Genomic DNA, 26860 nt, shown 5'->3' with positions numbered 1-26860 from the left:
AAATTTGTGCTGATCATCTTGAATTTCCACGTGACACTTCTGGAGAGTGAGAATTGCCTGACATAGAGTTTTTACACCATGGCCTTCAAGCTTAGGGAAGTTTCTATGGGCCCAGGAATGTGAAGGGAAGATATGTAAAAATTGAAGACATCAGTCTCTTACTCATGGGTTTTGCTATAAACCTTACCAATTTCTTGAATACCAAATACTAAGGGAGATACTCTTTTGTGTCAATGACTAGTAGATAATTCATGAAGAATTGTTTGTAAAAATCCTCAGTCGCAGTTATGAACTGTGTACCAATTGTTTGCCCTCCGTCAAACTGAAGCACAATCTTACAGTTACGGAAATGAAAACTGCATTAGAAAAACAGAAAAAACGGAGTGGATATACAACAGAAAACTACACTAATTCCATGGAACATAGGTGACTGGTCGTGGGTAATAATGGGTTTTAAAGCAGTGATATCTTTGGAGGACAAAGGAGGTCTAATTCTTAATGTTCTCAAAAACAGAATAGAACAATGGAACAGGGGGGAAAAAAAGGTTGGAGATAAAAAAAAAAAAAAGCTTTCCTGAAATAGTTTGTATCTGTAAATGGAAAGAACACTAAACATCCAATTTCCTACGGAGGTGGGGTACAGAATCACGGTAAGGAGTGAGGGAAGAGAGGAGAGCCTAAGTACTAATTTCCTCACTGTTCAGAGCAAGGAGAAAATCATATGGTCTAATGGTGAAATGTTGGCTTCAAAAATCGTACTGATTACAACCTTAATATTTTTCATAATTTTTGAAATCAGAGGTACCATATCATAGTTTCTCTTATTTTTAACAAATTTTGTCTGACACTTACAATTCATTCTTTTTACTACATCCCTATCCCTAATATAAATTCAATATATTTTGCTAAAAATTAAAAATTAAAAATTTTTAAATATTTAATTTTTTTCACTAAAGATAAAACTTTTATTATTTTATTTACATGTGTTACATTTTTTATATGAGATTTACTGTCATATTGGTTTGCATACAACACCCAGTGCTCTTCCCAACAGGTGCCCTCCTCAATGCCCATCACCCACCCCCCATCAACCCTCAGTTTATTCTCAGTTTTTAAGAGTCTCTGATGGTTTGGCTCCCTCCCTCTCTAACTTTTTTTTTTTTTGTCCTTCCCCTCCCCCATGGTCTTCTGTTAAGTTTCTCAGGATCCACATAAGAGTGAAAACATATGGTATCTGAACTGGAGGGTGTTATGCTAAGTGAAATAAGTCATACAGAGAAAGACAGATACAATATTTGATATCTTAAAATCTTATTTTTTGTCTATTCATTAATCTACCTATCAAGATATATGGATAAATATGTAAAATGATGTTTAACATATTTTAATGACAAGTGCTTCTGCACAGTGAGTTTTTGGTGATTTTTTTTCTCTTTCCCTTTTTTTTCCATCTAATGTTACAAAATAATAAAAAAAAGTTGTTGAATAGGATGGAACTAGAGAACTATCAGGAAGTCCTAGGAATGATTAAAGATCAGTCAGGAAAGCAAGATTGGTCTTGATTATTAACCTGGGGAATCTGGAGAGGCTCTATCCTGTTCCCTTCATCAATTTTCCTACTTAGTGCCCCAACACCACACTTTCTTACTTATTCTAAGTGTAGAGTAACTCTTGAAACATTGCCAGTCCCCTGACTTTGTCCTTCTGCCTCCCCATTGTGTTGACTATTAAGCCTTTGCCCTTCCATAAATAAATAAATAAATAAATAAGAATTAGTTTATTGATATCCACAAAACAACTATTGGGATTTTGTTTCGGACTGCATTCAATCTATGGATGAACATGGGGAAAACTGACATCTTGACCATATTGACTCTTCCTACACATTGTTATGCACTATCTCTCCATTTATTAACATGTTCATTGCATGAGAGTTTTACAATTTTCATTGCCTTAATTTGGGGCAATTTTTTAAAGATTTTTTTTTTTTTAGATTTTGTACTAAATTATTTCATTTATTTTGTGCTATATAAGTGATATTGTGTTTTTAATTTCAAATTGCAATTGCTCCTTACTGGTATATAAACATTAATTGACGAATCTAGTATCCTGTAACCTTGCATTAACCATTTATTTGTTCCAAGAAGGTTTTATTTACTTTTTTTTTTTTTGAGATTTTCTCATAGACCACCATATTATCTGTGAAAAAGAACATATTTCTTTTGTCTTGTCATATATATATATATATATAGTCTAAAATAATAAAATAAAAAAAATTTATTTCTTTTTCTTGTGTAATTAAATTCTACGGGAATTACAGTATGATGTTTCCAATCTTAGGGGGAAAGCCTCTAGCTTCTTACCATTAAGGAAAATATTAACTGTAGGTGTTTCATAGTTGTTTTCTGTCAACTGGAGAAGATGCTCCTCTACTGCTAATTTTCTGGGATTTTTTTTTTTTTAATTTTTTTTTTCAACGTTTATTTATTTTGGGGGCAGAGAGAGACAGAGCATGAACGGGGGAGGGGCAGAGAGAGAGGGAGACACAGAATCGGAAACAGGCTCCAGGCTCTGAGCCATCAGCCCAGAGCCCGACGCGGGGCTCGAACTCACGGACCGCGAGATGGTGACCTGGCTGAAGTCAGACGCTGAACCGACTGTGCCACCCAGGCGCCCCAGGGTGCCTGCTATCTTAACCACTTTTTTTTTTTCAACATTTTATTTATTTTGGGGACAGAGAGAGACAGAGCATGAACGGGGGAGGAGCAGAGAGAGAGGGAGACACAGAATCGGAAACAGGCTCCAGGCTCTGAGCCATCAGCCCAGAGCCTGACGCGGGGCTCGAACTCACGGACCGCGAGATCGTGACCTGGCTGAAGTCGGACGCTTAACCGACTGCGCCACCCAGGCGCCCCAAGGGATTTCTTTTTTTTTAATCGTGAGTATTGAATTTTGTAAAATGTTTTTTCTGCATTGGCTAAAATGGTCATATGATTTTTCTGTTTCAGCCTGTTGATGTCATGGGACAGGCCTTCATTTCAGAATGTTGATCTAGCCCTGCACACCTGGTGTCAGTCTCACTCAGTTGTGATTTATACTTCTTTTTACACGTCGATTTTGATTTGCTGATATTTCACTGAGAGTCTGCATCTCTGTTCAGGACAGATTTTGGTCTCTCATTTTTCTTTCTTATAATATCTTTGTCCAGTTTTAGTATTATGGTAATGCTGACTTTGCAGAATGAGTTAGGACGTATTTTTTCTGCTTCTGTTTTCTGGAAGAGATTGTAGAGAATTGGTATCATTTCTTCCCTAAATGCTTGATGGAATTCACACTGAAAGCTTCTGGGCCTGTGCTCTCTGTTTTGGAAGGTTATTCACTCTCTCTTCCCTTTCTGTAACAGAAATATGCCTTTTCAAATTGTCTATTTTTTTAAATTTTTTTAACGTTTATTTATTTTTGAGACAAAGAAGACAGAGCATGAATGAGGGAGGGGCAGAGAGAGAGGGAGACACAGAATCTGAAACAGGCTCCAGGCTCTGAGCCCTCAGCCCAGAGACCAACACAGGGCTGGAACTCACGGACCGCGAGATCATGACCTGAGCTGAAGTCGGACGCTTAACCGACTGAGCCACCCAGGCGCCCCTCAAATTGTCTATTTATTGATGGTGTGCCTGGCTGGCTCAGTCAGAGTGGCATGCGAAGCTTGATCTTGGGGTTATGAGTTCGAGCCTCACATTGCAGGTAGAGATTAATTAAACAAATAAATAAACTTTAAAAAAACACAAGTTGTCTAATGTTTCTTTTTTTTAAAACTGTTTAATGTTTATTTATTTTGGAGAGACAGAGAGAGAGAGAGACAGAGCATGGGTGGGGAAAGGCAGAGAGAGGGAGACACAGAATCTGAAGCAGGCTCCAGGCTCCCAGCTGTCAGCATAGAGCCCAAAGCGGGGCTCGAACTCATGAACCATGAGACCATGCTCTGAGTTGAAGTCGGATGCTCAACCAACTGAGCCACCCAGGTGCCCCTGTAATGCTTCTTATGTAAATTTCAGTTTCTTTCGAGGAACGGGTCCACTGTTTCTAAGTTCTCAAATTTCTGGACATAGAGTTATTCATATTTTCCTTTATTATCCTTTTAACATTCATGGGATCAGTAGTGGTGGGCCCTCTTTCGTGTCTGATATTGTTAATTTACATCTTTGCTGTTTTGTTTCTTCATTAGCTTGACTAGATGTCTATCAATATCATTGATCTTTTCAAGGAAAAATCTTTTAGCTTTGTTGATCTTTACTGATAGCCCGTCTTCAATTTTACTGATTTCTGTTATACTGTATCCTTTCTTTTCTCGTGTTTATTTTGGGTTTAGCATGTTCTTTATTTTCTAGTTTCCTAATGTGGAAACTTAGATTATTGATTTGCAATCTTTATTCTTTTCTACTATGCACATTCAGTGCTAAACATTTCCCTCTTGGCACGGGTTTGCAATATGCATTTATAAGTATTTCACATCTACTGTCAAATAAAACTGTACCACCTCAGAGGTGCTGTGGGTGTACCAGGTGTCCTTCATTCCTGCCTCTGTCCCTTATAACATTGCTGCCATTCTTTTCAGTAATCCGTAAGCTAGAATTACTAAATACATCGTTGCTTTTGTTATGACAAATTATCTGTTGTATCAATTAAGAACCAAATCGATAAAAGATTACTTTCCCTTCATTTACGCTTTCTCTCGCACTCTTTCTTTCTTTATGCACTTCTATATAGCTAAGATTTGAGTGTCTGACCTATGTCCTTATCCTTTTTTTTTTTTTTTAACGTTTATTTATTTTTGAGACAGAGGGAGACAGAGCATGAACGGGGGAGGGGCAGAGAGAGAGGGAGACACAGAATCGGAAGCAGGCTCCAGGCTCTGAGCCATCAACCCAGAGCACGACGCGGGGCTCAAACTCACGGACCGGGCTGGAACTCACGGACCGCGAGATCGTAACCTGAGCCGAAGTCGGACGCTTAACCGACTGCGCCACCCAGGCGCCCCGTCATTATCCTTCTTTCCAAAGAAATTCTTTTAAAATTGGGGCGCCTGGGTGGCGCAGTCGGTTAAGTGTCCGACTTCAGCCAGGTCACGATCTCGCGGTCCGTGATTTCGAACCCCGCGTCAGGTTCTGGGCTGATGGCTCAGAGCCTGGAGCCTGTTTCCGATTCTGTGTCTCCCTCTCTCTCTGCCCCTCCCCCGTTCATGCTCTGTCTCTCTCTGTCCCAAAAATAAATAAACGTTGAAAAAAATTAAAAAAAAAAAAAAGAAATTCTTTTAAAATAATTTGAAGTCGGTCCTACTGGCAACAAATTATCTCATTTTGGGTTTGCCTGAGGAAGTCTTTATTTCTGTTTGACTTTTGAAAGACAATTTCCCTGGATACAGTCTTAATTCTAGGCTAGTCGTTTTGTTTTTGTTTTTCTTTTTACACTTTCTTCCTGCTTATTGGTTTCTGAAGAAAAGTCCCTGATAATTCATACGCTTGGTACTCTACCAGTAAGGGGTTTCTTTGTCTTCCTTCAAGATTTTCAACCTAAGTTTCATTTTTCTGCAGAATTGCTAGGCCTCAATGTGGCATTTTGGCATTTATCCTGTGTAGTTTTCTTAGGTTTCTGGATCTGGGATTCGGTGTCTGTCACTAATCCCTTGAAATATTTCTTCTGTTCCTTTCTCCACTTCTTTTCCTTTTTGTCTTCCCACATGCATTTGTTAGCTCTTGGGTGATTTCACCGTTCTTAAATATCCTGTTCCGTTCATAACTTTTCTTTTCATTTCCTCCATTCTTGTTTCTCTCTGCTTTTCAGCTTGAGAAGCATCATACTCATACGTTGAAGCCCTAACTCCCGGGACCTCAGAATGGGACCGGATTTGGGACGGGGCCTCTAAAGAGACAATTAAAGGTGAATGAGGTCATTGGGGTCAAGCATAGGGGTTGGCAGGTGTTGAGGTTTGTTAGAGCTGTAGCTGGCTAAGGCTAGATGTCCTCCGGGGTGATGTCATTCTGTAGTCCTGCCTCGAGTCCCCCCCCCCACTTTCTCTGGGCCCCCGTCTCCAGACGGAGACCTTCACAGGTGCTTCTCAGCTTTCCACCCAGTCAGGGAGGGGCAGGCCACAGGAAGATGCCCAGCTGCAGGGGAGGGGCTGCTTCCCTGCCCCCCGGGCCCCGAAGTCTCCCTCAAACAGGTGTGCCCAATAGCCTCCTTCGAGGGCAAGGCCTTTGTTGGTAACAGCTCTCTGGGCTTATTTCACAAGGGTTACTTTCCCCTCCCCCTGCTGGAGGCGCGAGGGGGTGATTCTCTGATCTGAGCACTTGATGGGGCTCCTGGCAGAAAATCCAGGCAAGGCAGGAGGTGGGGGTTCAGGGGGCCGGGGCAGAGTCCTGATCCCCCAATCCAGCCCAGGTTCAGGCTCCAGCAACCACCCCCCACGCCTTCAGTGTTCCCAACGAGCCCCAGCGGCAGCTTCCTCTCCAGCTAGGCCTGAGTCTACGCACTCGCCTGTGCCTCCTGTTGGCTTGGTGGTGGTTTGTCCCGTGACCTTGTGTCTTTGGGGGAGTCCAGGAAGGACTGTAGATGCTCAGTGCGTGCGGCTGTTTTCTTCTTGCGAGGGTGACCCTGGGGATTTGCAAGCCCCTCATCTCTCAGACCAGAGGCCGGAAGTCCACGGCGCTGCCTTTCCAGGTAAGTCTGACCAATACTTGGTTTTGATTTCCTGCTGTTACCAAACCGGAAAAGGTGGCTGAGCGTCTGCGTGTAAAAGGTAAAAGGCTGATTCACACTGCAAGGTGTTTACGACATGAGGGAGAATCGGTAGCAGGGAGGTTTGCCCCCTCAAAGGGGGGACAAGCTCCCCACCCCCAGCCCCTGGAACCGGCAGCTGGACACAGTGAGTCAGAGGCACTAAGGGTCCCTGTGCTTGAGCTGTGGTGGCAAAGCTCTGAGTAGCCCCCAGATTCGCGAGATTCTAATGCAGGACTTCTCAACTTTGACCACAACTTAGAATTTCCTGGAGATATTATGCAAATTCAGGTGCCCATAGGACACTCGAATTCAACTGACAATTATATCAGATTCTCTGAGGGATGATGATGAGGTTTATCAGTATATTTTAAAGCTCCATAGATAATGTTTACTCTCCAGGGGAGAATTGCAATTACTGTTCTGAAATATTCCAGGAACAAATTGAAATTGTGGTGAGCATTAACCAAGTTTTAAGTTAGGTTTTTTTTTTTAATGTTTATTTATTTTTGAAAGAGAAATAGAGAGTGGGGAAGGACAGAGAGAGAGGTAGAGAGAGAGAGAGGATCCCAAGCAGGCTCTCTGCTGACACCAGAGAGCCCAATGCAGGGCTTGAACTCACCATGAGATCATGACCTGAGCCAAAGTTGAATGCTTCACCGACGGAGCCACCCAGGTGCCCCCTAGGTTTGATTTTCTTTTTTTAATTAAAAAAAAAAATTGTAATGTTTACGTTTGAGAGAGAGAGAGATAGAGCGTGAGCAGAGGAGGGGCAAAGAGACAGGGAGACACAGAGTCCGATGAAGGCTCCAGGCTCTGAGCTGTCAGCACAGAGTCCAACACGGGGCTCGAATTCACGAATCGTGAGATCATGACCTGAGCCAAAGTTGGATGCTCAACCGACTGAGCCATCCAGGCACCCCTCCTAGGTTTGATCTTTTTTTATGTCCGAGGCAAAAATGTTGGTTTACCCCATCCCCAGTGACATGCACGTGTTCTTGAGTGGAAACCCACCACACACAAGCCCTTCTCCTTGATAGCAACTTACTGGTTTTTTGGTTTGTGGTGATTCACTTGGAGGGGTTACATCCCTCAACTCCAGAGTAAAGCGTCAATGGTGGGGCCAGCCTGTGGGTGGTGACCTGAAATGAGCAAATGCCATCAACATGATTCTTTGTTTTTCTTTTAATTTCATTTTTTAAAAATTTACATCCAAATTAGTTAGCATATAGTGAAACAATGATTTCAGGAGTAGATTCCTTAATGCCCCTGACTCATTTAGCCCATCCCCCCCCCCCACAATCCCTCCAGCAACTCTCAGTTTGTTCTCCATATTTATGAGTCTCTACTGTTTTGTCCCCCTCCCTGTTTTTATATTTTTGTTTCCCTTCCCTTATGTTCATCTCTTTTGTCTCTTCAAGTCCTCATATAAGGGAAGTCATGATTTTTGTGTTTCTCTGATTGACTCCTTTCACTTAGCATAATACCCTCCAGTTCCATCCACATAGTTGCAAATGGCAAGATTTCATTTTTTCCAATTGCCGAGTAATACTCCATCGTATATACAGACCATATCTTCTTTATCCATTCATCCATCGATGGACATTTGGGCTCTTTCCATACTTTGGCTATTGTTTGACACACGACATAGTGGGATAGGTTAGGAACAGGCACTTGTTCCCAAGACATCAATAAATGTGGCAGGACTCCAGAGACCCTGGTGGCTGACAATAAAATTGGAGGTACATGATTTTATGAAGGGGACCTCATAGTCTCACACACACACACACACACACACACACACACACACACAAGCTGAACTGATACCTAAAGAATGCGAATATGAAAAGGCACCAAATGGTCAGCTGTCCAGGCAACTCTGTGCCAACGTTAGCACAGGAAGAATGGCGTCTGCGGGATGTACTTGTGCGCAGAGGGCGTGAACACGAGCAACGTAAAGGGAATGGAGGCTGCTGTGGGTAACATTCTGATGCCAGGCTTTGTTAAACCTCTTGTACCTTGTGGGAACCATCGTGGCAGTATGGAAACATCACACGGGCAGGTTACAGAGAGAGCCCAAGCCGGTGGCTTATCCTTAGTGTAAACCGTATGCGAACCCTCAATCTGACAATGCCTGGGGCAGTGGGAAGCTTGGGACTGGTTTTCTCTGGTTGCGAATGGACCTTAGTGGCAAGTGAGGGTGGAGGCTGGAGCCGGGAAGGAGCCGAGAGTACAGAACAGATGTCTTCCAGCAGTCCTGTCCCCCAACATCCCTCCATCTGTGAACAAGATAGCAACTGTGGGCTTGACTTTGCTTTTTTTCTTTTTAGCATCTTATCAACTGGCATTTCAATCTTGTCTTCTGGTTCTTCTTCTGAATCATAACCGTGATAGAAAATAGAATCCCCAGATCCTCGTGATGCCGGGTCAGACCTAAATACCCTCAGGGTTCTGCCCATATTATTTTAAAGCCAATTGTAAATGAGATATTTCCAAAATGCTTTCTTAAAATATTATAGTTTTTGTCGACTTTACACCCAGGGTCGTCTTTGTCAAAACGCATCATCCTCCCTAAGCGACGAATGCCATTTTTATTTTATTCTCTGCTCCATACGTAACATAAAAATCATGCCTCCATCCTGTCTGAAAATCTTGCCCCGAACGTAATAATAAATACTAAGAAAAGAGGCATCTGGTTAGTGAATTTGGTGAATGCTGGCTTAAAGAAAGTTAAACAGGTTTTTCTTTTTTTCCTTTTTTTTAGTATCAATTAATTTTATCTTTTTCAATATATGAAATTTATTGTCAAATTGGTTTCCATACAACACCCAGTGCTCCTCCCAAAAGGTGCCCTCCTCAGTACCCATCACCCACCCCCATCGGCCCTCAGTTAAACAGGTTTTTCTAATGTAGAACCACGGAAAGCATGTGTTGTGAATCATGGAAAGAACACCTATTAACTAGAGCTAATCATGTTAACTATATAGTTGAATCCATAACTATAATATATTGTAGAATATAATTTATATGTATTTCAATTATATTTTAATATATTATAAATACACTGATGAATATAAATTAAAATATATATAAATATATTTCACATATACAGAATATATCCCTGAAGTCATTGGAATCAGAAACCTGTTTCGTAAATTTGACAAACAGGTGATTACGTTTGAGAAATCCATCCTTCACTTGTTTCTAGGCATGAATATTTCCTTTACAATATATTCAAGCTCTCCTAGCTATCATACCTTTACAACGGGAAGATGCTTAAACACATGTGATCATCTCTTTTCTCTATGAAGATTGTGGCCACTTAGAGGCCACAGATCCTGCTCGTCACTACTGGGGTTCAAGCCACATGCTCGTCAGGGTTCTAGTCAGATGACCTCATGCTAGGGACTTCGGACTGTCAACACCCTTAGTTCTCCATGGAAGCAGCTGATAATCATGCTGCTTTAAGTGAGTTAGTAGCACCAGGGAAATGGGAAGAGTTGTGGAGGGAAAGAGTTTGAAGTTGTTCAGCGTTTCACCTTAAGCTGCTGCACAATGACATTTTTAGGAAGTGCTTTAACCATAACTCTCTATTTCCTCCTATTTCCCAACCGCATTGATACGGTGCATTGAAACAGCAGAGAATCAAAATCAGGGCTGAAGGAGAGGGGTAGACATTTCATATGGTCTCAATCAATACTGAAGATACAGAGGGTAAGAAAAACGGAGGCTGGTTACCCACGGACGGGGACGGTGGGGCACCGCACCCAGGGGAAGGTGCATGCCTCCAGAAGTCCCAGATCCCCACATATACTCACCCCTCGTCAACTCACGATTCCTCAGTTCAAACTTCACGCCGGTGATATGACTTCAGGGGCCAGTTTATTTGGGCAAACTGATCAATGGGCTGTAGAAATCTTACATGTGCCAAAGTTATATTAGGAAACGAGTTAAGATACTCCCATATCAATGTAAAGTCCATCATTAATGACATAGGTACTGATTGCTCCTTATGTGCTCACAGTCGAAATTGATCTGTTTTAATGCACAATCTTACTAAAATGTTAGTGCAATACGTGTGCGTGTGTGTGTGTTCGATTTCCTAGAATTTATAGACTATATTCAAACCGAATTCCTCGTTAGGCATTTAGGAAGTTTATAACAGGCCTAAGGAGTTAGGGCAGTAATAAGTTCATTTAAATCCATTAGAGATCCTCTGTGTAAATACCTCCAACAAAATACAGTAATACATCTTCTTTGTATATAAAAATGTAAATGATAAACAGTGCATTTTATAGTCTGTGGATTAAAACTATTAGGTGTCATTAGACTCAGTAAGTTAGTAAATGAAAATGAGCTCAGAGTAGGTACCGTTTCTGATAGCAGTATCTGGAGTGCCTGGAACATATTGTTGATTCAATGGGAAAGGAACTTATCCTTTGTGATTTCAATTGTATGTGTGCAAATTTAAGGAGGCAGAGACGGAAGTCTGGAATATGAAGTGGGTTACAGAGTTTCCTTTTCCATTGGTGCAGACTTTCTCCTCTTCTCGCAGGGCCAGTAGGGGCTCGCCTGCATTCTACTGTCCGTCACTACGAACTTGCCTGGTCTCCAGATTTCACATACATGGAATCATACAGGACTTGTCTTTTTGTACCCGTCTTCTCTCACTTAGCATAATGTTCTTAAAGTTCATCCGTGTGGTCGCAGCTATCAGAACTTCATCCTTTCTTACGGCAGAAGAATAACCCATTCTCTGTATAGACCACACTCTGCTTATCTGTCCACCCATCAATGGACACTTGGCTTGCTTGGACCCTTTTGCTCTCATGAATGATACTGCAGGAATGTCGGTGTGCAAATATCTGCTAAAGTCCCTGCTTTCAGTCCGTTTGCCTCTGTATCTTTTAGTGAAATCTGAGTCCTGTAGTAAGTCTGTTTCACTCTTTGAAACACGGTTTCCACAGCAATCTACATTTTACATTCCCACCCGCAAGCTATAAGGATTTTATTTTTTCTCCTCCCTCTTTCTCTTTTCTATTATAGCCATCTTAATAGGTATGAAGAGGTATCTCATTGTGGCTTTGATTTACAAAGTCACTTCCCTAGTGATTAATCCTGCTGAGCATCTCTACTGGGCGTGTCTGACTGTTTACATATCTGACCTCTGCTTTTGCTGATTCACAAAGTTTGTGTTTCTGTTTTTACTCATCTTGAGGTATTTTCTCATTTCCCTTATGATTTATTGTTTGGCCCGTTGGTGGATTCTGTATCCCTTTAGTTTCCGTTTATTTATGGATCCCCCAGTTTTCTGTCTGTTGCTACTTTCCCGTTGTATTCCACAGTGGTTGGAAAGGGCATTTTGCATGATTTCAGTTCATTTTTTTAAGTGGTTACGTAGTTGAGAGAGAGCGCGCGCACGTGCACATGCGTGGGGAGGGGCAGAGAGAGAGGGGAACAGAGGATCTGAAGCAGGATCCATGCTGACAGCAGAGAGCCGGATGTGGGGTTTGAACTATGAGGTCATGACCTGGGCTGGTGGAAGTCGGATGCTTCAACGACAGAGCCCCCCGGGAGCCCCTGTATGATTTCAAATAAAAAAAAGTATATCAGCACTTGTTTTGCAGCCTAGATGACATGTGGTCTGTTCTGGTGAGTGCTCTGTATGCACTTAGAACATGGCGTGTTTTGCTGCTGCCTGTTGGATGTTTCCAGAAACCTGTACATCTAATTTGCATACAGTGTTGTTTACATTCTGTTTCCTCACTGACCTGCTTGTTCTGTATTGAAAGTGGGTTCTGATGAGTCCAACTGTTGTAGAACTAACTCTCTCTCTCTCCCCCCCTCCCCCCCCCCTCTCTCTCCCCCTCTCTCCCTCTCCCCCTCTCCCCCTCTCTCCCCATCTCCTCCTCTCTCCCCCTCCCTCCTCTCTCTCTCGAATTTGGTCAGATTTTTTCCTTTGCCTATTATGGGACTTTGTTGTTAGCCACATGCAATTGTTACATATTCTTAATGGATTGCAACTTGTAACAATAGATAATATACTTCTTTGTCTCTTGTGGCTTGTAAACTTTTACTATTTATGTCTTTCCCTATGTCTGTATTTATCTTTTTTACTTAAAATCTGTTTTGTCTGCTAATATAATTCTTTGCTTTTGTGACCGTGTCCATGGGATATCTTTCTCCCTCCTTTTATTTTCAAATGTTTTGTCTTTGCATCCAAATACTCTCACACAGTATATAGATAAGTGAGATTTTTACTTACTCTGTCAATCTCTGCCTTATTTGGAGAGTTGAATCTGTTTTATTTTAAAGTAATGTTGATAACAAAAATTCACTTATACCATGTGGCTATTTCCTTATGTGTGTCTTAATTTTTTCCTTTTTTTTTTTTTTTTGTTCTATCTTCTATTATTCCCTTTCCTCATACGTAGTCGGGGTGTGTGTGTGTGTGTGTGTGTGTGTGTGTGTGTGTGCGCGCGCGTGCATGCATGTGAGATCGGTGGTTATCTTGGGGAAGCAGTCCACTTGGTCACCTTATATCAACCTAGTTCCAATGATACCAACTTAGTGTCAAAATTATGCAACACTCTGTTTCTGTACATATCTATCCCTCCCCCTTATATTGTTATTTTCACTGCTTACATCCTTCTGCATTGCATGCCCATTAATATCGATAGAAACAATACATTGGTTTGTGTGTTTGCCTTTTAAATCAGAGGACAGATGCTGGTGAGGATGTGGAGAAACAGGAACCCTCTTGCACTGTTGGTGGGAATGCACACTGGTGCAGCCACCCTGGAAAACAGTGTGGAGGTTCCTCAGAAAATTAAAAATAGATCTACCCTATGACCCAGCAATATAGCACTGCTAGGAATTTACCCAAGGGATACAGGAGTACTGATGCATAGGGGCACTTGTACCCAATGTTTATAGCAGCACTTTCAGCAACAGCCAAACTATGGAAAGAGCCTAAATATCCATCAACTGATGAATGGATAAAGAAGATGTGGTTTATATACACAGTGGAATACTACTTGGCAATGAGAAAGAATGAAATCATGCCATTTGCATCAACATGGTAGAACTGGAGCGTATTATGCTGAGTGAAATAAGTCAGTCAGAGAAGAGGACAGACACCATATGTTTTCACTCATACGTGGATCCTGAGAAATTTTACAGAAGACCATGGGAGAGGGGAAGGAGAAAAAATAGTTTCAAACAGAGAGGGAGGCAAACCATAGGAGACTCTTAAAAACAGAGTACAAACTGAGGGTTGATGGGGGTTGGTGAGAGGGAAATGGGTGATGGGCACTGAGGAGGGCACTTGTTGGGATCAGTACTGGGCCTTGTATGTAAGCGATGAATCATGGGAATCTACTCCCGAAGCCAAGAGCATGCTGTATACACTGTATGTTAGCTAACTTGACAATAAATTATCTTTTAAAAATATAAATAATATAAATTAAAAAACCAAAAATAAATCAGAGGAGAAATGAGGAGTTATAAACCCCAAATGCAATAATATTAGTTTTTATATTTCCTTAGGTGGTTACCTTTACCAGTGTTCTTTATTCATCCATTCTTCTTGTATTTAGTTACTGTCTAGCATTCTTTCATTCCAACTTAAGGGGCTATATTAACATTTCTTGTATGGTTGGTCTAAAGGGAATAGAGTCCCTTGGTTTTGCTTATTTGGGAATGTTATGATTTCTCTCTAATTTCTGAAGGGCAATTTTTATTTCAAATTCTTTGTTGATGGGTTTCTTTTTCCCCTTTCCACACTTTAATTATGTCATCCCACTGTCTTTTGGCCTCATGGTTTATTAAGAGAAATAAGCTAGCAATAACACTGAGGACCCTTGAGATGAGTCACTTTTGTGGCATTCAAGATCCTCTCTCCTTGTTTTTAGGTTTTTATTTAAATTCTAGTTAACATACAGTGTGATATGAGTTCCAGGTGTACAATCAAGATCCTGTCTTTGTCATTGTCTATAACGTGTCTTGGTGGCTTTTGATTTAGCCTGCGTGGCGTTCATTTGAGCTCCTTGGATTTTCGTTCATTTCCTTCATCAAGTTCGGAAATTTTCATTCATTATTTTTTCAAATGGTTCCTCGACCTCTTTGTCTCTTCTCACAGGTTGGTCTACTTAACGGTGACCCACAGAACCCTTGGGTTTCATTCCATTTCCTCCACTCTTTTGTCATTCTTCTCTTCAGGCTCGATTATTTATCTTTCAGTTCACTGATCCTTTCTTCTACAGAATCAAATCAGTTGTTGAAATTTGCTTATAAATTTGTCCAGTTGTTGTATTTTGTAATGCGAGAATTCCTATTAGTTTCCTCTTTATGATTTTTACCTCCTTATTGATATTCCCATTTTGTTCATCCATCATTTTTCTGGTTTACTTTGTTTCTTGCCTATGGTTTTCTTTAAATTTTTGAAAATATTTAAAACAGTTGATTTAAAGTCTTGGTCTAGTAACTCCAAGGTCTAGGGTTCTCCAAGGATGGTTTCTGTTCATTTCTTTTTCTCCTGCGTGGGCTGTCTTTTCTTACTTCATTGTATGCTTTGTAATTTTGTGTTGTTATTGTTGTTGAAAACTGGACATTAGAATATTATTCTCTGGTAACTCTGTAAATCAAATTCTCTCCCCTCCTAGATGTTTCTCTTCTTGATGGCTAAAAGCTTACCCCTTTGTTCAACTAGTGTAATGTTAAGGTAAAGACTTCCTTCAATCCAAGAGCAAAAAGCTAAGCGAGGCAAAACAAAACAAAAACACCCAGAAGACAAAAGTATTCTTCTACTCTTTGTGGCTTGACTTTGTCACTTGTGTGGAGGCTAGAGATCAGCTTAGGGTCTTCTCTGGTCTTTTGTGAGCACGCATCCTGCCCTGGGTATATCTGTGGTTTTCTAAACTCCCGCAGTACCCATGGGTGCTTTTGGATGTCCCAGTATCCCCAGAGAAATTTCCTCCAGGCCTCTGAGTCAACCGTATGTCTCGACCATTATCTTCTGCCCCACATAGCTGTGGGTCTTTCTTTGCCATACAAGTGTTTTTGAGCAATGTCTGTCATTTTCTGCCCCCAGTGGGTTCTGTGTTCGGTGAAACAGAAATGGAAGGCTTGCATCAATCGTTCTGGTAGTTTCCAGACTGATTAGGATAGACAAGCAGAATGAATTATGGCTCCCTCTGAAGCCAGAGACCAGGTTCCCACACAGGAGCCAGGGAGGGAGGTGGAGCAAGGGCAACTAAGGTGGCTCAAAGCTTTCAACCATTTTCAAGTCCTCTTATCCTTGATTCAGCATTTGTCTGATTGCTGTGAAGGTTTGGCTCTTTTCCAGAGTCCTGACCCTGTGGGTTCAGTTTCTGTGCACTTCTCTTCTCTCTTGGGGGAGGGGAATTTGGAGCCATCCAGTCCTCCATTTTGCCAAAGTCACTCCCGTTGACTTCACTTTTTTTTTTTATGTCACTTCACTTTCAAACCCCAAATATCACAGTTTCCATGAATTCCCTGGATTCCTTCCACTTTCCCATGTTTTTGTGTGTATACAGTCAGATTGATCTAATACTCTTAGTGACAGAAATTAACATGATGAACACTTCTTCACAATAACAGAATATTTATTAAATTTTCATGGGCTAAGCAACATCTATCTTCCTGGAAGATTGCAGGTAGTTTTGAAAAAAAAAATCAGATATTTGGCAGTAAAATACATATTTGGGTTTGTCTTTATAAATCTGGTACGATCTCCAGCATAGAAATAATCTGAATCATTTTTGTTTGCTTTTTTTGAGATATAATTGATATATGCCATTATATTAGTTTTGGGTGTACAACATAATGATTTCATATTTGTATATATTGTGAAATAACCATCACACTAAGTCTAGGTAACATCTGTGTTAATATGCTTTTTTTAGCATTCAGGAAAAAGAAAATGGTCTCACTGTGTCTTTCTATTTCTTCCTGTCCCAGCTCTCTGCTGGTTGAGTGTATGTAGACATATCCATGAATAGATGTACACACACACAGAGATACATGCTCCCCTACACATACATCCAAATATTTTATTGAATTGTTTTGTTTCATGAGGGGTGCTTGTCTTTATAGCTTTTCTTGTACACAGTGTTTTAATTTTGCTTCTACTCCATATAGTACAATTTAAAGGTAGCATGAAGGGTAAGAAAGAATATATGTTGACAAATCACTAAGCTGTGACATAATAATCTGATATCTAGGCTTCTGTCTGTCAGATGCAATCATAAACAAAAGATAGAAAGAAGCAAGGGATTGCTTTTTAAGGAAATTAAATTGTCTTGAGAATATTTCAAAAATGTGACTTGAAAGGGCATATACATGACATAAGTATTCTTCAGATTTCTATTCATTCCCGAATGATACCGGGTGAGATCAATTGTGGTGATGTTCTTGTCTTGTGTCTAAACGCTCATCCAGGGAATAAACTCCTATAGAGCAAAGGGCCTTGCTCAAATCCCCAGAGCACCTGCTTGGCAGACTGTGACTCAAAGCTTTCTAAGGTGATTCAGCCCTTCACCGCACCCCCCAGGGCTCTCACGTGCTAGATGTAAGGTTCCCTTTTGTGTTGTAAGACTTTTCTGTGTGATAATTAAGACAGCGACTAGTACAACATTTTTAGGCATATGCCCATACACACAGCTCCTGAAGTGATGACTGTGGATGTCTTGAGGTTTTGTACATTCTCTCAGTGGGCCAAATGTCAAGACGCGAAATATCAAAGTTCTGGATTCATTGGAACAAAGGGAGGAAAAGCCTGCCACATTTGGAACTGAGAAATGGAAATCCAGTACCGACAGATAAAAGATGCAGAGGTGTCGTGTTTGTGTAGGTGGCTTTAAAGGCATTTTGCCACAACTAGTTAATAAATTTGCATATGCTTCTTCCAAAGTCTCTGGATTTAAGTAATTAGACATTAAGATTCTTATCAAGTAGCATTTTGCATTTTGTTCTGTTTCACGCTGTTTATGCAGAAGCCAATGGATATTTAACCTCTGAGAAACCTGCATTAAATCAATATTACATTAGTGTTTTAATGGCATTAGCTCAATAGCCATATGCCCAGATATTTTCTCCATTCAGAAAGTTAGGAATCAGTAAATAAAAATGAGATAATTAACCATGAATACCTGCTACTCACATTTTATGTGTACAACATTATCTCTTTCCATTCAAAGCTTGACATTATTACCTATCACTCAAGAAATGCAAACCCACATTCCATATATTGCATAGCAATGGAGCTCTTGTGGTGACCTCACATATGTTTCCATGGTAGCATATTCATCTGAAAATAGCACAGCACTTTGATTTATACATGGTCAAAGATGGACTCCTGAATGATGCTCATTGAAAAGCCTAATTTCAAAAGAAATTCTTAGGTTGGAAATTTTGCAAGGCAATATTATAAACTAACACGGTGTTTATATTTTTAATGATTATGCATTTCTACTTCTGAATTTGAAGTAATATTTTCACCATCCAAATGCCTTGCAATTTGAATATTTACCGGCAAGGTAGATATTAGCACCAGAGTAAAGGAATAGAGTTTTGGCAACTCGCCATTCCCATTGGCTGCCTTGCCAACTGACCCCAAGGGTGTTAGTGTATTTGGGCTGTAGACTGGGCAGCTTAAATGATATAAAAAAGTTATTTTCTCATAGTTCTGGAAGCTGGAAGTCCCCAGATCATGGCCTGGTTTCCCCTGTTGGTGAGGACTCTTAGCTCGCGGACGTAGCCTTTCCTGTGAGCACCTGCAGGGAGAGAGAGAGAGAGAGAGAAAGTGTGAGCTAACAAGCAGGCTCTGGTTCCCTTTTAAAAGGACACTAATCCTATGAGATCAGGGCCCACCCTTAGAACCTCATTTAACCTGAAGTAGCCCTAAGTACTTTCTTAGGGGCCTATCTCCAAACGTAGCTGTACTAGGTTTGGGGGCTTTAGCGTATGAACTGGGGAGAGGGCCACAAACATTCAGTGCCCAACAGCAGGCCTCGTTAGCCCCATCTTCTCAGGGCGCTGGTATCTGCATTGTCCATTCTAACAGTGGGATAGATTTGTACCTCCTGAGATCAGGCGGCATGTCGGGATCACTGGGTGATTGGTGTCACCATAGATCATTCAGTTGCACCAAAGTTAAGTTTTAACTTCAGCAAAGCAGTAATAAACTAGAGATGAATATTGATTAAAAAAAAAAAAAAACACCAAAAGCAAAACTCTTCTTCTGCGGTAACATACGAGTAAAGGTAAGAGAGTAGATGTTTTCCTGTGTTTTGTGGGAAGGCTTTCAAGCACCCAGGACTATGAAATTGGCTGGAAACTCCAAAACCTCAGCATTCGCTTTGACCCTTCCCGGCTCCTTCTCACCTGCTTTGCTCAGTGAATCGGGGCGATCACATTCACTGACCCCAGGCCTGACCTGTTTCTACAGGCAAAAGACGTGAGGAAAGGGATGCCCATTACATAACCTCACAATATCTCAGAAGGATCGATACTTTTAACTCAGAGTCTGGATTGTTGAAACAATTTAAAGTTATTGTTGTCAGCAGAGACCCTTGGAAATCGGAATAATGCTTACCTGCAGCAGCATAAAATAATGTAAAGTACTCCACATGGGTTCTGAAAAACTCTGTATTCTGCAAAATCATGGGCTAGAACACAGGGTTTATGAGGCAAAAAAGGTCAGCAACAACTCTTTTAAGCCCTTGGGGACTCCACATCCAGAGCCCTAATTAAAGCAATAATGATCCTCGGGTGAGTTCTAGCCCTTTGCGTGGGCATCACCACTCAGAGCCATCACCTGTGCATCTTTACAGGCCCTCAGAGTTACGGGGCTTTGAAGACATTGACTTCTCGTAGAGACCATGTGATCAAAATGAAAACTCCAGCTCAGGGGTAACCTTCTTCATCAGTTAGTATTTGAATACAGGGAGAAATGTCCTTGCACCTTCTCTGTCTATCCTTACAGCTTCCCGGGTAGCTTATGCTGGAGAACGAAGACTAAGTCACCGATTTCTTGTACTGGAGTAGGATGCTTCTAGCAGATTTTGCATGTTTTTTCCTTCAGGTCTTTATATATTGCTGATGTTTTTGTCTTTAGTCCTGATGTGACCTTGAACCATAATCCCTTCAAATTATTAACGTGCCAGGAGAAATTGTAGATGAACCCGCAGGATGTATAGAAACTCACCTTATTTTCCTGTGTGTAGAAGTTAATTTCAGTCAAATAACAGGGGCACGTGGGTGGCCCAGTTGGTAAAGCGCCCGACTTCAGCTCCCATCATGATCTCACGATTTGCGAGTTGTGCTGACAGCGTGGAGCCTGCTTGGGATTCTCTCTCCCTCTGTGCCCCTAACCCGCTCGTGCCCTCTCTCTCTCTCTGAAATAATAAATATCAAAGAAACAACATAGGCAGCAGAATAGACTGTGTTTGGGTGTATGATCAAAAATTAAAAAAAACAGAGACACCACGTAATGGAGAGACCACCCATTACCTTATGAAGATGGTCTATGCTTCATCCAGCCCACTATCCCAGAAATTAACACACACACACACACACGCCTGCAATCCCTGTTTCTCTATTCAGTGACTCACTCTCAGCTTCTTCATATGTGAACACTCTTGCCTTCTATCCCCCTTCTTTAATTTTTTTTTTCAACGTTTATTTATTTTTGGGACAGAGAGAGACAGAGCATGAACGGGCGAGGGGCAGAGAGAGAGGGAGACACAGAATCGGAAACAGGCTCCAGGCTCTGAGCCATCAGCCCAGAGCCCGACGTGGGGCTCGAACTCACGGACCGCGAGATCGTGACCTGGCTGAAGTCGGACACTGAACCGACTGCGCCACCCAGGCGCCCCAATCCCCCTTCTTTAGATTTCATAACCCTTCAGGCTCTGCCCTTCTGCATGAACCATTTCTGTCCGACCAATTTGACCTCCTTCTACACCTTGAAAGAGGTCGTACCCCAGCTCTGCACCAGCTCCCCGCTAGGACAGAGCCTCTGACCACATGGCTGAGCTTCTGCTCTTTGGCGGGAGAACAGGGTCGGTTTGCGATCAGAGCAGGGAGTTTAGGAAGCAAAAGGTGGGCACTCACATTTGGAGAAAGACCTCGAATTCTGAGTTAAGGAGGTCTTGTACAATTCGAGTGACAAGACGTACTTAAACCTTTTGAATTGCTGAGAAAAAATTTCTGGAAAAAGCATTCATTCCTTTTAATTCCAGCCAAGCGTATATGTGAAGGAGCCAATGAGGGTGTCTGAGAATAGAGGGAGAGTAGGAAAGACCTAAAGAACAGGGTGCCCCAGGGATGTAATGAGAAGAGTGGAGCCTGCTTCTCACTTGGAATGCTACCTGAGCATCATGTACCACAGGCTGGAGGAGAGGGTGCTGTGGTCTGAATGTGGGTGCCCCCTCCAATTCATATCTTGAAATTCTAACCCCAGTGTGAATACTGGCAGGAGGGGCTTCAGGGAGGTTCTACCTCATGAGGGTGGGGTTCTCACGAATGGATTAGTGTGCCCTCAGGGAAGAGACCCCAGACGGACCCCTTCCCCCTCCCACCATGAGAGGACATGTAAGTCAGCCATCTGGACCCAGCCACACTGGTGCCTCGATCCTGGACCTCTAGGCTCCAGAACAGTGAGATTCAGCTCTGTGTGCTTGAAAGGCCCCCCAGTCGGTGACACTCGGCTGTGGCAGCCCCAGCAGATGGGGGCAGAGAGTGGCCTCACCTGCCCTGGCTTCTCTCTGTACTGGTCACAGAAGACAGTGCTCTGCTGATGCTCCCAGCCCTTTCCTTCTAGCCAGCTTCTCAAAAGTGGTCCCGTGTGCAATTCCATACAGAAATGACTCCCTAGTCCTCCTGACTCCTTACCTTCCATTCTGATTGAACATTGGGATTTTCTTGCCCAAAGGTATGGGAAGAATAATGGGACTGGCGGGGGGTGGGGGGAGGTTTCCTCAGTGGATATTGTAAATCCTGTAACCTTCATGAAAGAGTTAAACCCATGAGATAACAAATAATGACTATTTCTCCATTGACACAAAGCCTCAATTTCACTTCTAAATGGATGGGCGTATTGTAAAGAATAAAATGGTTCCATCTTTTACATTTATTTTTGTCCAGCTGTGAAAGTTTTCATTTATAGTTTCAGATCTCTCGAAACTTCTAGAAGGTAGTTTCCTCTTAAGTATTTCTCCCCATTTATACTTCCTCTGAATTAAGACAGACATTGACTCTGTTTCCATCAGCAGGAGAGCTGAGCTGAGAGACTTTAAGCTCTGGAATTAGAACAATGGCATTCGAAGCTTGGCTTCACCACTGGCTGGTTGTTAGGTCCTACAAAAAAATACTTCATCTTTCTTTTCCTCAGATTTACACACCAGGTCAAGAGCAAGACACATATATTTCCATATAAGAGAAATAAAAGTATTTACCTCAAAGGATTTTTGTGAGGATTAGAAGAGGTCCCAGATATAGAGAGTTCTTGGCACTCAGTAAACACTCATGAAATGATGGGTGTTACTATTACCTAAAATAAAGCACTTCAATAGCATCAAGAAAGCAATTACTCTTGTGCCAAACCTGAGGAGCAATGTGATTTAAACAGTTGTAACTAAGTTGTGGGTCAAAAGGAAGAAATTAAGTTTCTGTTTGGCCAAATAATCGTTGACTGGGTCAGGTAGCATCAGGAGACAGAAACCAGGAACCCGTGCCGATGTCCCTAAAGAAAGGTAAAGTCTCCGTGGAAGCCCCAGGCCCTTAGCACAGACTGAAAGGCGAAAAGCAAATGTTCGAGGTGAACGATCTCAGCCAAGACTCACATGCACCAAGAAGCATTAAAATATAGATGCTTTAATACAACTTGTTACACTTATCATGTCTTTCAATTTTCATAAAATCCTATGGACCAGGAATTATTCAGTTGGACTGGGGGAGGGCACGCCAATATGCTGGGTGACCAGTAGTCTACCTTCACTGCTAGCTCCGGGTGGAAAACAACACAACATGGGGCGCCTGGGTGGCTCAGTTGGTTAAGCCTCCGACTTCAGCTCAGGTCACGATCTCACGGTCCGTGAGTTCGAGCCCCGCGTCGGGCTCTGGGCTGATGGCTTGGAGCCTGGAGCCTGTTTCGGATTCTGTGTCTCCCTCTCTCTCTGCCCCTCCCCCGTTCATGCTCTGTCTCTGTCTCAAAAATAAATAAACGTTAAAAAAAAAAAAAACAACACAACACACAGAGGTTCAGGATGGGTGGACATTCAACAGTGCTGTTTTCATAATTTGTTACATACTAACTCAATGGAAAAACAATTTATATACTAGCTCTATAAAAAAAAAAAAGGCATTCTAGGCATTTCCATCAAGGCTGTTGTGGGCTGTTACTATTTTCCTTGGCATCTGTCTCCTCTTCTCTGCCAGGATGTTTTTCTCTGGCATTTTCCCCTCATTCACGTGTCTCTTTCTCACTGTGATTTTTTTTGTTTTTTTTTTTTTGCTGTTGCTTTTTGAGTCTCTGCGAGCTCTGTATTAATTTCTGCTCCTGCCCATTTGTCCTCAGTTTTCAAATTTTGAAATAAATGGCAAAAAAAAAAAAAAAATCTCAACAAATATCTGCAAGTTATAAAACAAAACAAAACAGGGGCGCCCGGGTAGCTCAATTAATTGAGCATCCAACTCTTGCTTTCGGCTCAGGTCATGATTTTCACAGTTCAGGGGTTCAAGCCCCGCATTGGGCTCTGTGCTGACAGTGCAGAGCCTGCTTGGGATTCTCTCTCTCCCTCTCCCTTTGCCCCTCTCCTGCTTGCTTGCTGTCTCTCTCTCAAAATAAATCCATAAACTTTAAAACAAACAAGACAAATGGACATATAAATATGGAAAACACATCAGCAGAAGTTAAGAAACTCAAGAGATGGCTCCAACAGTAGAGAGATGATGAAGGATGAAGCCAGTGAACTGAGATTAGAGTAATTCACCCACTCTGAACCACAAGGAAGGATTAGGCTGAAAAATAATGAGCAAATCCTCAGGCCTGTGGGACAGTAAGGAAATATCCAGCATTTGTTTCTTTGAAGTCCTAGTAGGACAGAACAGTGTGCAGTTGAAAGGTTTTGGGAGAGGGCACCTGGGTGGCTCAGTCGGTTGAGCATCAGACTCTTGATTTTAACGCAGGTCATGATCCCAGGGTTGTGAGATCGAGCGACATGTCAGGCTCTACACTGAGCATGGCACCTGCTTAAGATTCTCTCTCTCTCTCTCTCTCTCACTCTCCCTCTTTCAAGCTCTGTCTCTCTCTGTCCCAAAAATAAATGAACGTTGAAAAAAAAATTAAAAAAAAAATAAAAGAAAATAAAAAATAAATAAATAAAATAGAAAATTTAGAAAGGTATTGGGAGAAATAGTGACTGAAACTATTTCAAATTTGGTAAAACATACAAATCTAAAGGCTCCAGAAGCTGAGTAAACCTCAAATAGGATGTACCCCCCACATACACACACAGACACGAATGCGGGAAGACACATCCTAGTTAATTTCTTGAAAATTCAAGACAAAAAAAATCTTGAAGGTTGCCGCCAGAAACGAGGCATTACCTGCAGGAAACAGCAGTTTGAAGGATAGCAGATTTCTTGTCTGAAACCATGGAAGCCGGAAGCAGGTAGCACCTGGTTTTTCCTGTGTCCATCGCAAATTCAGTATCTGGTGAAACTGTCCCTCAGAAATGAGATGGGAATGAGAACTTTCTCGCATAAGGGGAAAAGAAAAGAATTGGTCCCTAGCAGACCTTCCTGTTCTTCCGACAGGAAAGGGCGTTCTTCCAACAGGAAAGAAAGAGTGAAAGGAATCTTGGAGCAGAAAGAAGGCACCGCGCGTAGAGCGGAAACATGGCTGTATGCAATAGAATATTCTCCTCCTGATTGTTATAGACAGTATTTCATCCCTGAGACAAGAGTCACAGCCCCGTCTGATACTCAGCTCAAGCCTTTGCTGGGATTTTGATAAATGGAACATAGGTTCACGCAAAACCTGAACACAGATTTCTATAGCAACTTTATCCGCTCTAGCCCCAAACGGAATCGGTCCAGATGTCCTTCAACAGGTGAATGGTTAACTAAACTGTGATATATCTGTAACATGGACAGCTACTTAGCAATAAAAATAAATGTGCTGTTGATCCACCAACAAGTTGGATGAATCTCCAGAGAAATACTGAGTGAAAAAAAGCCAGTCCCCAGAGGTTATGTACTGTATGGGTCCATTTATATTACATTTTGAAAGGCAAGGTTTCAGGAAAGAATGACAGCTTAGCGGTTGACAGAGTTTAAGAGTAGAGAGAAGAAAGGAGGGTGTGTTAACTATAACTTGTTCTTTTCTGCATTTTCTGATGGTTTGACGTAGGGAGGCCTTACTGACTCTGGAAAGATGGCCCCTTCCAGGGCAAGCAAACTCCTAAAGAGCAAACACCTTGCTTAAACGCACCCTTTGTATGCAAGACAACCAATCCAGCGCCCCACACCCCCTGACGACTTCCCTAATGGGGCCCTCACACCCCAGGCCACTCTCCAACTGCCCCACTCACCGCAGGGCAGGTGCAGACAACTCACAGTGACCCCTGTGTCCTTGAGCCCACTGAAATTATTCAGACCAGCCCATCCTGCACCTGCTTCCCCATCCTCAACTGTTCCTTGCAGTGGAAACCCCAGTGAAGCTCCTTGCTTCCAGTCCACTGCTCCCTATGCTGCTGACTGGCCCCTGTGCCTCCCGATGTGGCCCTACAGGGGCCTCCTATTTCTAGAAATCCATGAGAATATATTTCATCCATCATGACCATCATTTCTAGGTCTGTTTGTCGCACCGTGCCTCTAGAAAACAAGTCTTTGGTACATTTTAAAATAGGAGATGGTTGCACTGGCCAATGCCAGCAACCTCTGTGGTATCGATTCAGTTTCTTAACTGTGGTGGTGAATGCATGATGCGTTTGTATGGAACTCGCAAACAAGGGCCAGGAAAACTTGGGGAATCTGAATAAGACCAGTGACCACATCACTGTCAGTATCCAGGTTGTGATGTTTTACTGTAGCATGCAAAGTGTTGCTGTTGGCAGAAATGGGGAGCAAAGTAGAAAAGGATTCTCTCTCTAGATCATTTCTCACAGTGGCGTGTGAATCTGCAATTACCTGGAAGCAAATTTTAAGTACACATGTTTGTAAGGCCACGCTATAGAGTTTTATAAAATAATAGAACTCATTTAAATAATGTGGTCTAAGTACAGTTTCATGACTCTAAAATTCGTTGGGTAATTATAGACACATTTGTGGATGGGAATTGGGTTTAGAAAGATTTTGCTTAGGGAGCTGTCCAGAAGCGTCACTATTTGTTTCTTTGGTTTAATTATTATTTGCTTAATTAAAAATGGCTCTCTGCCCCTCCCCCGTTCATGCTCTGTCTCTGTCTCAAAAATAAATAAATGTTAAAAATGTCATCAGTTGTCTGCGAATGAGCAGCTTGTTGGAGAAATGTTGGCAAAATAACATTTGAGCGAAAGATGAAAGACCGAGGCAGACGGAAACTTGTGTAATGATAGGAAGGGCACGTCCTATTAACAGGGAAGAAAAAAAATCTCAAAATGAGCCAACCTGAAAGTGAGTAGGGTCGTGTCTTGGGGAAGACGGGTGATGCAGGCTCGTATTTCCCAAAATAAAAACACATCTCAGGAGAGAGCAGGAAGATTCCAGAGGGAAACAGGTTAGTGTCCTCAGAGGAGAGCTAACGTCATAGAGCTTGCGAACTACTGGTGAGGACTTGGCCCCGCCCGTCCTGCCACAGAACCACAAATGCAGGCTCAGGTGACAAGAGACTTGACCGAAGAGACTGGGGCATCGGGAGGAACGTTCAGGCCTGGAAACGTGCAGGTGTCTCGCAGATCCGGTGGAACCGGGCACCTGCCATGGGAAGGATGCACCCTGCCAGAATTCATGGAGTGGCAGGCGATGAGCAGCGTTGGCCAGGTGGTGCACGTCGGTTCTGGAAGGGTTTTCCCGGAGGGGC

The 26860-nt window shown here is 42.2% G+C and overlaps 2 long non-coding RNA genes across 2 annotated transcripts; both read right to left on the bottom strand.

Annotated features, from left to right (window-relative positions):
- Nucleotides 1-2965: 2965 nt before the first annotated feature.
- Nucleotides 2966-18007, bottom strand: LOC121039946 (uncharacterized). Its single transcript, XR_005795055.1, has 3 exons — nt 17957-18007; nt 7823-7916; nt 2966-3274 (listed from the first exon to the last, which is right to left on the bottom strand). It is a non-coding gene; the product is annotated as an uncharacterized LOC121039946 (long non-coding RNA).
- Nucleotides 18008-25859: 7852 nt separating this feature from the next.
- LOC121039945 (uncharacterized) lies at nt 25860-26559 on the bottom strand. Its single transcript, XR_005795054.1, has 2 exons — nt 26449-26559; nt 25860-25989 (listed from the first exon to the last, which is right to left on the bottom strand). It is a non-coding gene; the product is annotated as an uncharacterized LOC121039945 (long non-coding RNA).
- Between the last annotated feature and the right edge of the window lie 301 nt (nt 26560-26860).

This window comes from Herpailurus yagouaroundi, unplaced genomic scaffold (genome assembly GCF_014898765.1).
Source record: "Herpailurus yagouaroundi ecotype Mexico unplaced genomic scaffold, PumYag 181, whole genome shotgun sequence".
NCBI lineage: Eukaryota > Metazoa > Chordata > Mammalia > Carnivora > Felidae > Herpailurus > Herpailurus yagouaroundi.
The sequence above is the reverse complement of the archived record's forward strand: the minus strand, read 5'-3'. Positions and strand labels throughout refer to the sequence as shown.